This window comes from Stegodyphus dumicola, chromosome X2, assembly GCF_044657685.1.
Source record: "Stegodyphus dumicola isolate Sdum_Otavi_A_Nest chromosome X2, ASM4465768v1".
Lineage (NCBI taxonomy): Eukaryota > Metazoa > Arthropoda > Arachnida > Araneae > Eresidae > Stegodyphus > Stegodyphus dumicola.
The window spans coordinates 38,372,525-38,386,191 of NC_140781.1; the positions used below are offsets into that span (position 1 = coordinate 38,372,525).

Genomic DNA, 13,667 nt, shown 5'->3' on the forward strand with positions numbered 1-13,667 from the left:
CTATCCAAAAGGGCAGCTACTGTCCCGGAAAGTTCTAACGTCAGCCACCCGAGTGGGTAGCGTTACTACCAGACTGTTGATCGGATTTTTAAGCTCTGCACTCTTCGTGGTGCATCCAGGAGATAAATCCTAGCACTCAGAGATTTCGTTTTGTTCTGCGGTGCATAGAAAATTCAATCCATACCCTATGGGAATGGGGTACCTCGCGAGGTGGGGTGAAAAAAAATCCTGCTATTATCCGTCTGGGAGCTTGCAAGACTAATCCCCAGCGTAATAAGGAGAGCAGAATAAAGGCTAGTTTACACTTCTCTGAATGCTTTGTAGCAAGCCTCTCGCTACGACTACTTTGACAATGTAAACGCTCACTTCGCCCGAATAGAAACGTAGGGAGATGAGTCAGCGATTCTGTTTCTACTTCGAACCAGTTGAAAAATCTATCTGGTTGAAAACTCTATCTGAATATTTTGTGATATTGCTGTTGAAAATCTATCTGGAACCTATTGAAATCTATTTGTTCGCCGAGACGTCCAGCCCAATTTTTACCACCATGACAAAAATGCCAAGATGTAGTGATAATCAAACTATGGCATTTTTTAATGCATATCCATCTTGTAAAGTATTATGGAATGCTTCACTACTTAAATATTGCGACCATTGTTTACTAACTACTGTTCAGAATAAATGTAAATTTTTGATATTCCTGAAAAAACATAGAAGAAAAATAACTAGGGTTTCGGATTCAAAATATTTATTTTAAACGTATTTATCAGCCCAAAGGGGCAATTTTGCCCAGAAGGACTATTAATTTCGTTTTGGCGTTTTGCGTTGAAAACTTAAATGCTTTGAATCACTTTTCAGATTGCTGCCACCAAATATTATCGCCCTGTATTAAAGAAATTAAATAGTGAAGAATCTACATGAATGTATGCTTGTTTCTCGCATTGTGAAAAAAAACGGCGGTACCTAGAGCCATCAAATTTTTAATAACATAATCCTCCTCCCGAACACGGGCACCTGGATTAATGCATATCCATCTTGTAAAGTATTATGGAATGCTTCACTACTTAAATATTGCGACCATTGTTTACTAACTACTGTTCAGAATAAATGTAAATTTTTGATATTCCTGAAAAAACATAGAAGAAAAATAACTAGGGTTTCGGATTCAAAATATTTATTTTAAACGTATTTATCAGCCCAAAGGAGCAATTTTGCCCAGAAGGACTATTAATTTCGTTTTGGCGTTTTGCGTTGAAAACTTAAATGCTTTGAATCACTTTTCAGATTGCTGCCACCAAATATTATCGCCCTGTATTAAAGAAATTAAATAGTGAAGAATCTACATGAATGTATGCTTGTTTCTCGCATTGTGAAAGAAACGGCGGTACCTAGAGCCATCAAATTTTTAATAACATAATCCTCCTCCCGAACACGGGCACCTGGATGCCCAAATTTTGAATTCGAATTTGTTTTATTATCTGTTTCATATTTTGTAAACCTTTAACGAATTTTTGATTAACAGACTCAAAGATTTCAAAGCGAGCAATGGCAACACTGTACGTAAAAAAAAACCATTTTCATCTCCAGCGGACGAGACTGTGTATCGGAAATTCTTAAGATATGCTCTTTTTAAATATTTTGTGATATTTCTGTTGAATTGAATTTTATGGTTTAAGTGCGAAGAACGTGATATTTAATAAATAAAAGTAATACACAAAACTTTAAAAAAACTCTGAGGGCGTAATATAAAATCTGAAAACTTTCAGATTTTTTATTTTATTTTATTTTTAATTTTCTATAATCAAAAAACAATTAAATTATATGCTTTTCAACTGCCCGATAAAACACAGTTTTTAATGAAAAAATAATGAAAGGGCCAACATTTCATTTTTTGATATAAAACCAGCTTTTACTCATGGCCAATTACATCAAATACAGTACAATCTAAAATTTTGAAATCTTGCTTATAGACTTTCCTTTTTATTTGAACAACAAATTATATTTTATTTATAGTCGGAAGAACAGTCAGAAGTATTAAGATAAAAATCGCCGACAGGAGGAGTATGAAGATATTATTAAACATGTTAAAATTTCAGGATATTGGATAGTACTCTTCTTCTTCTTCCACCCCCCTCTCCTCTCGAGAACAGAAATTAGTCCGTTGGAAACTGCTTCGCAAACTTTAAACATTGCAACTGCTACGTCGGTATCCAATTGTAAACAAGCGGAGGCGAGTTGTCAGTCCGCTCTGATATGTGTAAACAATCCATCAGATTACAGGTCGGTTCACTCGGTTCGAGATACCATAGCGAGCAGCTTGCTAGACGTCAGAGAAGTGGCCCTAAGGACAAGCACCCGTAGTTGCTTTAATGATAGCAGGAGGGGGTCGGTTTGAACGCCTAGCAGGAGGGTATATAAAAATGTGATTGATGCTCGGTTAATTTGCTTCGCAAAGCTTATTATGGCAAATAAAGAGCAGTAAGATGTGAAGTCTCAGTTGCCACCTCTCTGGTTTCGACCCGGAGACTCCAGTTTCAGTGCAAAATTACGGAATCCGGTTTTATGAATTGAATCTTCTGGTTCAATAAGAACATTCTGGTACATGAATTTCGTAAGTGCTTTCTTTTTTTTCTTTTCTTTTCTTTTTTCTTTTTTTTTTTTTAAAAGAAGACAGAAGACAAAATTTTATAATATTTTTTATTTGGCTTGAGTTAGAACTTGTCTGGAATTCAATTCGAACCCTCTATGGCTCGTTTACCCTCTATGGAAGTTGTTGTTGAAGTGTTTTAACGCGATAAAATAAATAACGTGATAAAATGGATCATTAAACACGAATCTGAGCTTCTTAATAAACCTTTGCAGCTTTAGAATGATGTCATAGCATGAAATACATTCGTAATATCACACATATATTAACTTTGATTACTCAAAACATGAAATGTGATAATCGAGCTGAATAGAATCGGAATCACTACGGAGGCATTTGTTTAAGAAGTTATTTCTCCCGTGTTTTCATTAATAAATTATATTTTTACCTCTTCACTTGCTGTCAATGAAGTAGATTGCATTCTCATTTTCTGTAATTTTTAGTGAAGATCAAAATAATGATCAATAATTGATTCAAGGTTTTTCTTGCGAATTTCATAAGATGAATAGAAATTGAAAGATTATTTTTACACTAATTTATGTCTAAATAATTAATATTCAGTCTTTTACAAGTCTTTACAAGAACCTGAAAAATCTTCATCGCAATTTAAAAATCACGAATGTTAAAGAAAGTGAAACGCTTAAATGCCACTCAAATCTAATTTATTTACTAAAGAAATATTGATTATATTATCTCCTAATATAAATTTAGTAGAATGTATTAAAATGAAGTAACCCAGAAGTAAGAAATTGAATTCCAAAAAAAATTTTTAAAGGTACTCGAATCTAAATCATGAAAAATAATTCTGAAAAAAAAATTTTTAAAGGTGATGCCACATCATTCTTACTTGAGTAAAAGACAAAACACCTTCGCATTTATTAATTATTGTTCATTGAATGGAGGTGGGTTTGTTCCCTTTGAAAAGTCGACTAATTTCCAATCAATGACGATAACTATTTTGTTTTATAAATTTTCTTTTTCAAAGATTGAATTTCTTTTTCTCATGATTTAAATTCAAGTACCTTTTTACAAGTTTACAATTTTTTCAGAAGTATTTTCCATGATTTAAATTCAAGTACCTTTAAAAAAATGTTTTTCGGAATTAAATTTCTTATTTCTGGGTTACTTCATTTTGATATATTCTACTAAATTTATATTAGGAAATAATATAATCAATATTTCTTTAGTAAATAAATTATTATTGTCTTACTTTGCAGCTATTGCGCAAATATTAGAAACATTTTTTTTTTTCGATTTCAATGAAATTCAGTTCATTAATTCAATATTGAAACTCACTGAAATCGAAATAAATTTCCTAATACTTGCGCAATTGCTGCAAAGTGAGATAATAATAATTTATTTACTAAAGTAATATTGATTATATTATCTCCTAATATAAAGTTAGTAGTATGTATCTAAATGAAGTTACCCAGAAGTATGATATTTAAAGACGAAAATAATATTTTTGAAGGAACTTGAATAAAACTTCTTACTTGAGTAAAAGACGAAACACCTTCGCATTTATTAATTATTGTTAATTGAACGGGAGTTGGTTTGTTCCCCTTGAAAAGTCAACCAATTTCCGATTAATGACGATAATTACTTGGTTTATTAATTTTCATATTAAAAGTTTGCATTGCTATTTTTCATGATTTAAATTCAAGTGCCTTTAAAAATATTATTTTCGGGATTATACTTCAGGGTATCATACTTCAGGGTTGCTTCATTTAGATACATTCTACTAACTTTATAGTATGAGATAATATAATCAATATTACTTTAGCAAATAAATAATAATTTATTTCTTAAGCGGCCCCCGACCGTTTCAAGTGATTTGGGCCTCTTGTGGAGATGGCCGCCTTAGAGAGGCGACAAACAAACAACCCGATGTTTGTTTGCATTGCTAAAAAACTCTGCCCTACCTAGGAAATAACCATCATATACATAGTAAAGTAGTTGAAATACGAAGAAAAATACAAAGGCTAAATATCGATTAACAAAAACCTCGGGAAAATCAGTCAAAGATAAACTCGTACATCATCTTATCTACTAAATGAATAATCAGTAAACACTCCTTATCTGATGCTAAAGTCTACAGTGTAGGGGGGGGAATCCGGTTTTTAGGAGGTTTCTATGCAAAAATCAATTTTCGGGGGTGCTGTGTTAAAAATATAGCGACCCCCCAAGTACTGGAGCTCTCATTTTCCCATCAGATTACCTGTAATTCATATGTAATACAGTTATAAATACAATGTCTTGTGATCGGACATATTTAGGCTTCTAAAATCATGCCCAAAATTTTAAAAAGAAAATTTAGTGCAAAAGTTGTCGAAACGATTAATTTAAAGTAGTTAGCAGTTTCTTATAATCTATATTCAAAGCATTACAGGATAAAATATAAAAAAAGTAGACCTGCAAGGTCATTAAATAGGATTATTAAGTTGCAATTCTAAGGTTATCTGTCTAAGGGGATATGGATGCCTTCACAGAAGACTTCCTAATGGAAATAGAGTCGTAGTCATGTTACAAAAGGGAAAAAAACAGTGAAAACTTCCATGCGACCAGCCCGTTTGCCATTTAAACTCAGGTCAAAGTACCAATACTCAACGATTTTTAACCTCTCCTTTGCTAGTGATCGTAGGTAAATAAAAACTAGCCTATGGATTTCAACATATTATTCTCATTACTATAAAAATAATCGAATTCTAAATGATCCAGATTTGTAGTAGAGCATTATTAATAACATAGAGTACGCTTCAATTAAGGCCCACCAGCGGACAAGCGGTAAAGTCGCTGAACACTGGTAGTTCGGTCCGAGGTTCGAATTCCTCGAATGGGCTGGCTGCATGGCCGTTTTCGGTGTTTTCCCCCATGTTTAACGTGTATACGAGTCAGTTTCCCTTAGAAAGTTCTCCACGAAGGCATCCTTTCCCTTAGGCAGAGAGCTATCGAGGCTTTGCCACAATCACATAAAACTAAACCAAACGTTTCAATTAAATAAGAGAATATTAAAATATAATCCAGTCTGTTGGATGTTTGAGTTGATGCCAAAGAAAATGTCCTACATTTGTGAGATTACAGGAAACCTCAGCCTTTTTTTCCAAAAATTTATGAAAGTAAAAATTCTAAGTATTTGCTACCCAAATCTAATTTAGCATTTTCGGTGAAGGTGGACACTTAATATTCTGGAGATAATACTGGAAAAAAAATATTGCAGAGGTTTAGCAATAGAGAGTGGGAAAGGGGAATCTATGATACGAGATGTGCACTTTCTCTATTAAAACCGCAGTCTCAAGTTCATTCACCTTATAATTATTCTACTATTTATATTCATTTTCTATTGTTTTTACGAAACGATTCTAAGATCCTGAAGTGCCTGCAAAATCAGAAGTCAGATGCGAAAGCCTTGAATTTTTTCGTGTCGTAATAACTAAATTTTGCTCAATATTATGAAAGCTATTAATGTTTAATTACTTTTGAGAGACGCAGAATTTGCATTAAATTACATGAAGAATATCATAAATAAAATTACTACAGTGTATTAATGTTGTAAATTTAGACATCATTCTGATTCAGAATGAATAAAATATATGCGGTGAAACCTCCCGTAGCAACCACCTTTAAAAAGTATCAGTATTACTTCCGCATGAATAAATAATGGTATTGAATATCATTGATAGTTATGATCTCCAAGTTGATTGCCTACATCCAGAATTAATCATCCTAAGTCCAGAATCTCCTAGAACCGTGGATAGTCGTCCTAGATTGAAATTATCTGAAGCCAGTACTTCTATTTGTGTTCCTGATCAATTATAGATTGCTTTTATTTTTCAGTCATAATCGAAGAAAAGTGTCAAAATGTTTAGTTTGAAATAGTGTAATTTTCCGAAATTAATGATTCAAAATAAAGTCATTAATAAAATTTTAGTTAGTTACTAAAAAGTTACTATTTTATCAAAATTTTAAAATTTGAAGACTTTATTCGGTTAAGTATTGAGTTCAGTAGTATATTGCTATCAAATTTTATAAAATAAAATTTTATATAATATTCAGATATATAACTATATTAAACTTTGTTTAACATATTTATTCGGATAATTTGTTTAAAATATTTTTTGCATGAGCTAGTTTGAGTTATAGCATAAGCATAGTAAATAAGGATTTCCTATGAATTTAAAAATTAAAAATGAATATAAAAATATTATAAATTTGGTTATAACTCCACCAATATTAAATATTTGGGATGAAACATATACAAAAGGAAGAGAAAATCTTTCTCTATAGAAATATTATAAACTCTCAATATTCTTTATAAAGCCCTCCGTTAAATTTTTGATAAAAGGTACAACCATTAACAGTTATGGCAAATACATTTATAAAAGCGATGTTGTTCTTAAGATTTCAAACACTGAAACAGTAATATTGAAATATTTTTTAATTTCTTATATAACTTTTAAGCCTCTTTAAATTGCAGGACAAAACTTATATCACTATAAAGAAAAAACAATTCTTTTCAAAATTATTATAAATTTATTATATTTGCTAAAGTCACTTTCTTTGATTTTTTTATTAGAATTACATACATTTAATTTGAGCAATCATTATAATGTTGAATTTGCTAAATAGATGATGTTTTCATAGTTTGATTTCTTTTTTCGCTTATAACTTTCAGGTGGTTCGCAGAACCGCTTCGATTGTAATAATAGTGGATTCCTCTCACAAAGGGCTTTCGTTATTTTGGCTTTCGTTTCATTTTTCATTGTTCAAAGTTTTAATACCCAAAGGATGTTTTTACTGCAGGTCAATTTAAAACTTTGAAGAGCGCAGAAAATAACATCTTGAACTTGTCAGTGCCGCAATAAGACTTCGTAGGCACTTATGTATAGTTTTTAGTTGTAAGAGTTTGTAGACCTATTAGGTTATATTGATGCAAGAACATGAGAAATGTGCAATACCGTCGCCGGAATACGAACAGCGGACCTTTTGATGCTTGCCGGAAGTGCTATCCAGTTACATTTCGAAGATACGCGGTAAGGAGAGAGCATATCCCTTATAGATTTATTAACCTTTTGCAGAGTTTTATTCCACTCAGATAACACACATAACAATTTAAATCGGGGTGCTTGAAAATGCTACTATTTTCATACTGCTGTAATAATTCATAACCTAATTCCATATAGTTTAGCAATCGAGATACTTTGGTTATTTATAGATACAAAATTTAACAGCGTTGAATCTTGATGCCCGACGTGCATCTGTGTTACTTCCCTTGAAAACAAGAACACTTTTGTTTTCAAGGGATGCATGTGAATAATTAATTTTAATGTTTTTCTACAGAATAAGAGATACATGTGACAACCCTGACAGATGTATCTCTCATTGTGTAGAAAGGTGTTTTGAGGTGTGTTGTCACATAAAGGAAAGTATCAAATATTTTAATACGAGTTACGGTTTCCTTATATGAAATTTAGTATAATTTTCTGTTACAATCAATTTATTAACGTCTCAAAATCCCTATGGCACCTCTTAATGTACACGAATAATCCTATGTAGAACATAACACTGACGTAAAAAGAACATGATTTTCATGTTGAAATAGCTAGACTTTCCTAAAATTTTTCTAATATATTTTCATCGCTGGTTTGAATTCTATTGAATGTAATGAATTTTATGGCTTCATTTTTCTTTGCTTCATCTTTAACACACATCAACAAGTGCTGATATACAGGGGTTGGACAAAAATATGGAAACACCTTTAAAAAAACATGTTTCTTTGCTTAATATGATGTAGGAAACCCGTTAGCATCCAAAACAGATGCAGTCTTCTCGAAATGGATAAATAAAGTTCCTGTATGTTTGCCAAGGGAATATTATACCATTCTTCCTGCAAAACGGTGGCAAGTTCAGATAACGATGTTGGCGGTGGATAACGAGAACGCACTTTCCGTTCCAATGTAGACCACAAAGGTTCGATAATATTCAGGTCTGGTGACTGTGGTGGCCAGGGAAGATGGGACAACTCATCCTCGTGCTCATAAAACCAGTCCTGGACAATGTGATCTGTGTGAACAGGGGCTTTGTCGTCTTGGAAGACACCATCACCATCGGGGAACAAAGTTTGTACCATGGGATGAACTTGATCGGCCAAAATGTTCACATAAGTCTTGGCAGTCATGTGCCCTGACACAGTTATCATGGGGCTAGCAGAGAACCACGATATGGCTGCCCAAACCATAACAGAACCCCCGCCATGTTTCACTCTTGGCAACAAGCAGTCTGTATTATAGGCTTGAGATGGCGTTCTCCAGACGTAAACTCGGCCAGAAGTGGGAAACAATGTGAAAGACCATATTACTCGCTTCCACTGCTCTATAGTCCAGGCTTTATGACTTAAACACCACCTTTTCCTGTTACGGGCATTAGCATCACTGATGAGTGGCTTCTCAATTGCAGCACGGCCAGCAATTCCCTGTTTATGAAGCTCCCTTCTAATTGTTTTGGTACTCACAGGGTTCGGTAACACAACATTCATTTCAGCAGTAACTTTTGCAGCTGTGGTCTTCTTATTTTTCGTCACAATTGCCCTTAATGATCGTCTGTCACGATCACTCAGGACACACTTTCGTCCGCGCTGTGATTTAGCAGATGATGTTTTTCCGCTTTTCAAATATGCGGAATAAATCTTCGATACAGTACCTCTTGAAACACTAAACACCTCGGCTACCTTGCTTACGAAAGCACCTACCATACGTGCTCCAACAATTTGCCCACGTTCGAAGTCTGTTAACTCTGACATAATGCAATGACAACCTCACATAACAGTACTCCGACAACAACTGAACTGTTTAGCACATTTATGAAGTTGTATAGGTGGCGTCAGTAGTCAAAAACGCCAGCGCCACCTACATATTTCATTAAAATCAATCTTTCTTTTCAAACATGCATTTCACAAGGTGTTTCCATATTTTTGTCCATCCACTGTATGTCATAAAGGGAGTTGTAGCAGCCCTCAACTGTGTCAATAAAATGTTTCGGTTTGAGGCAGAGTTGGCGGGGGTTTTTAGAATGTAGTGTGATGAGTTGTGTAACTCATATTTACTATGTAACATAATGTCTATAATTAAACGTGTTTATTTAAAATGTGGAGGAATTTGAAGGAGAGTATTTTACCTTTTTATGGAGCCACCAGTGAGGAGGTTCCAGAAGCTGTGAATTCTAGTGGTTTAGTCGCAAGCTTTGTTTGGGAATTTGTGGAATTTTTGCAGGAAGTGAAGGTAGGATTCTCTTTGACGTTTTGTTTGAAATTTGAACTGCTGTAAAATGTCGGAATTAGCTGAGAAAAGAGCCTAGCGCAGTTAGGTCTACGTTAACTAAGTTAATTAACAAAGTTGAAGCTTTTATTTTTGAAGATTCTAGTGAGATAAATGCAACGAATAAAGTAGATACATTATAAGATATTTCTCACGCCTTTTTAGCATGCCTTCGTAGTGTAGTGGTTAGCGCGCTCGACGCGTATTCGAGAGATCCCTGGTTCGAGTCCCGGCGAGGGCACTGCTCATTTTTCACATCTCCTGCTTTCCAAAATACCTAATGTCTCTACAACCTTAAAAAAAATTTCGAGCCCAAATAATAGATAAGGAAACTAATTTCAAACGTTTAAATTCAAAAGTCTTTGCAATTTTGATGATATAGAAGAGGAAATTACTATTTCAGAGCAATATTCAGAAAAAATTATCCTCTGCAAACAAAAGATAGCCTATGTAATTGATAGAGTAATGGAATATGAAATGAATGTTAATAACGCATCTTTTTCTATTGTTGCAAATTCTCGGAGTATTCCAGAAAACAAAAATATAGAGAAACCAAAACAGTTAAACTTCCTAAATTCATAATTAATAAATATTATGGTGATCTTGCTTCTTAGCTAGAATTTTAATACCAGTTTGAAAGCGCTATTTATAGTAATAGTAACCTTATAAAAATAGACAAATTTATTTATTTAAGATCATATGTAGGAGGTATGGCATCTAATTATATACGTGGTTTCGCGTTAACAAGAAAATCACGATGCTGCTTTGGATATCTATTAAAAAGTAAATTTCGTAACAAGAATACTCTTATACAAACCCAATTGAATTAGTTACATAAAATTCCTGTTATCAGAAGTATAAATGATTTAGCTGGGTTTTAGAACTTTAGAGTCGTTGAAAGTTGAATTCAACAGAATATATCCAGATAGTTATTGGAATTTTAAGAATTTGTTTACCTTTCTAGACAAAGAGATTCGGTCTAGGGAAAGAGCATATTTATTTAACAGCAAAACTGAAAATTATCATAATTTTGATAATGAATATAGAAGTAATTCCAGAAAAAAATAAAAACTTAATACTAATTGGAATATATCAATTGCGAATTATAGTACAAATGTTGAAAGAAACTGCATATTTTGTAGTAACAAAGAATATGAATTTTGAGAATTTGAAAATGTGGCGGAACGAAAAAATAGATTAAAAAGATAAATAAAAAGATCTCAAAATTCCAATTAACGCGGTTCTGTAAAATTAAATTCAACCCGTGCAAGAAATGCAACAGCTTAACTCACATCTCTCTGCTGTGGGAAAATAGTAATAAATCAGCATAAGCAGAAGGGGGAAAAGGGAATTCAAACGCGGTGAGTGACTCATTGCAGCTCGTCTCATCGGGGGTCGAATTGAAGTGCTTTATTACAAACTTGCCCCGCCCTCGCTTGTTCGAAAGCAAGCTTTAAACTAGGCCGGGTGTTAATGTATGATGGCAGGGAGAGATTTTGGATTATAAAATCTTTAGCAGATGTCCTTAGACTTAAAACCATTCGAAAGGAAATATTGTCGGTTTATGCTTTTGAGAGTCTACAAAAGCCATAAATAAAACTTACAGTGTAGCAAACTTAACATTGAAGAATAGGCACGATCCTAAGACATAGAAGCATTAGTTACTCAAATGATTATCCATAGCAATCCCCAATAAAAATATTCCCAATATTTTTAAGCAAAAGGGTTAAGCTGAGGCGTGCATTGATTAAATGAAAATAATCACACTTTAATAGAGGCGGATCATTTTTGGGACGTCATTAAAGAGTCGAAAGTAGAAAAAATAATCAAAACGCTAAATTGCATACAAACTGTTTTTGGCCTTACACTGCAGGGAACGCAAAATAATTCTGAGGATAAAATTTGGGGAAATGTAGTATAAAAAAATTTATGCGTTAACATCGATATGCAGATGTTATGGGAAAGCTTAGGAATTTTCTAATAAGTAGTCAGTTGCATATGAGAATTTGATTAAACAATTTGAAGATAATTTGAGGTTTGTAGATGGAAGATACGAAACTTATTTGTTATGGGGAACCAAACCAACGGATTTAAAGAATAACTTTTGTCTAGCTAAAAAACACACTTGAGGACTTAAAAATGAATTTCGAAAATAATGAATGGTTCGCCAATGAATACAAAGACGTAATTAAGGATCAACAAAGTTAAAGAAATTTTATTTATTTATTAATATTTAATTATATTAATATTTATTAATTTATTTATTTTATTTATTTATACACCGCTGGGCAGGCTTCTGGTGGCAAACAGCTGGGCAGCTGTATACCAAACAGAATAGTGCCTGCTCAGCGGGAGATTAAGTACAATCCAGCAGTCGCCACCACCAGGGTAGGGCTGTACATATTGTTTAACAAAATCAGAGTGTACATATAGTAGCAGTATTTCAAAAACAAAGACAACTTAATTGTGCTACATATAATTCAGAGTTATAAGTTGGTACTCAATATAATTAAAACACAGTTGCAGATTAAATTTTACAAATACTTAAAATAATAAACAAAACAAAATAAATATAAATATAAAAATAAAATAAGGGAAAACATAAAAATAAAAACTAAAATAAATGCAGGAAAAAGTAACATAAATAAAACGAATAAATATATGCAAATAAATAAATGTAAATATTAATAAAAAATAAATAAATGAATGTATAAAAAATAAATAAATAAAAATTACTTAGGTTGTTGATGGGTATGCTGTCGCTATCATATGAGTACTTAGCTAGTTGATGATTGTGAATATCTTTCTTTACAGAACTGTAATATTTTAGTCAGTTTAGTAAGAGCTCCTTTAGTTTTTAATAGGTGTGAAGTCCCGTTGTTCCCAGTATTGATCATATGGCCTTGGTCAAGTGAAAAGGTTTAGTAAGACAACAGGAAAAGGCATAATGATCCGGAGTTCCTTGCTGGCTACATTCACAAGTGAGTTAAAGGAATTATTGAAAATGTTCTAGGGACGGAAAGGAATATTTCATTCCACATAGAGCAGTTGTGAGTACCGATAATGATACCACTAAAGTTCGCGTGATTTTCAATTGTTGTTCGAAAGCGAAACAAAATCTTTCATTGAATGATTATTTAGAGACTAGGCTGAAATTGAATCCCAATGTATTAGATGTTATTTTAAATTTTAGGAAATGAAAAATTGCATTTTGCGCTGATATAGAGAAATTTTGATGATTGGAATTTCCGAAGAGGTTAGGAAATTTTTTAAGTTCTTGTGGTTATCAGAAAATGCAAATGAAAACTAAAAAATAATGCATATGACACGTTTGCCACTTGGTTGTAAGTCATCGTCATTTATTTTGAGTGCAACAATAAAAAAAAAAGCACTTAAAGCAGTACAGGAATAATAAACCCAAATCCGTTGAAATGTTGAACTTCGCTGTATGCAGATGATTTATATTTTGGAGGAAATAGTTCAAGAGGCATTTAAGCTGCCTTGTGAAGCTTTAAAGGATGCAAGTATGATTTTGCGAAAATTAAAAACTAATTCTGGGAGACTGAGGTCATTCTGGATGCAGAATGGACAATGGTTCAATGAGTTAGCTGCGCATGGCCAATAGTTTGGGTCCTATGTGCATACGAGATATTTCCTATACAATATACTCCAAGAAAACATCCCTTCTACAGCAGCTAGCCCTACATGCT

General features: G+C 33.0%; 1 long non-coding RNA gene across 1 annotated transcript in view; it reads left to right on the forward strand.

Annotated features, from left to right (window-relative positions):
• Positions 1-2,295: 2,295 nt before the first annotated feature.
• Positions 2,296-13,667, forward strand: part of LOC118187750 (uncharacterized) — a 36,512-nt gene continuing 25,140 nt past the window's right edge. The window contains exon 1 of the long non-coding RNA XR_004758013.2: positions 2,296-2,611. This is a non-coding gene — a long non-coding RNA (uncharacterized LOC118187750). The remainder of the gene's footprint in view (positions 2,612-13,667) is intronic.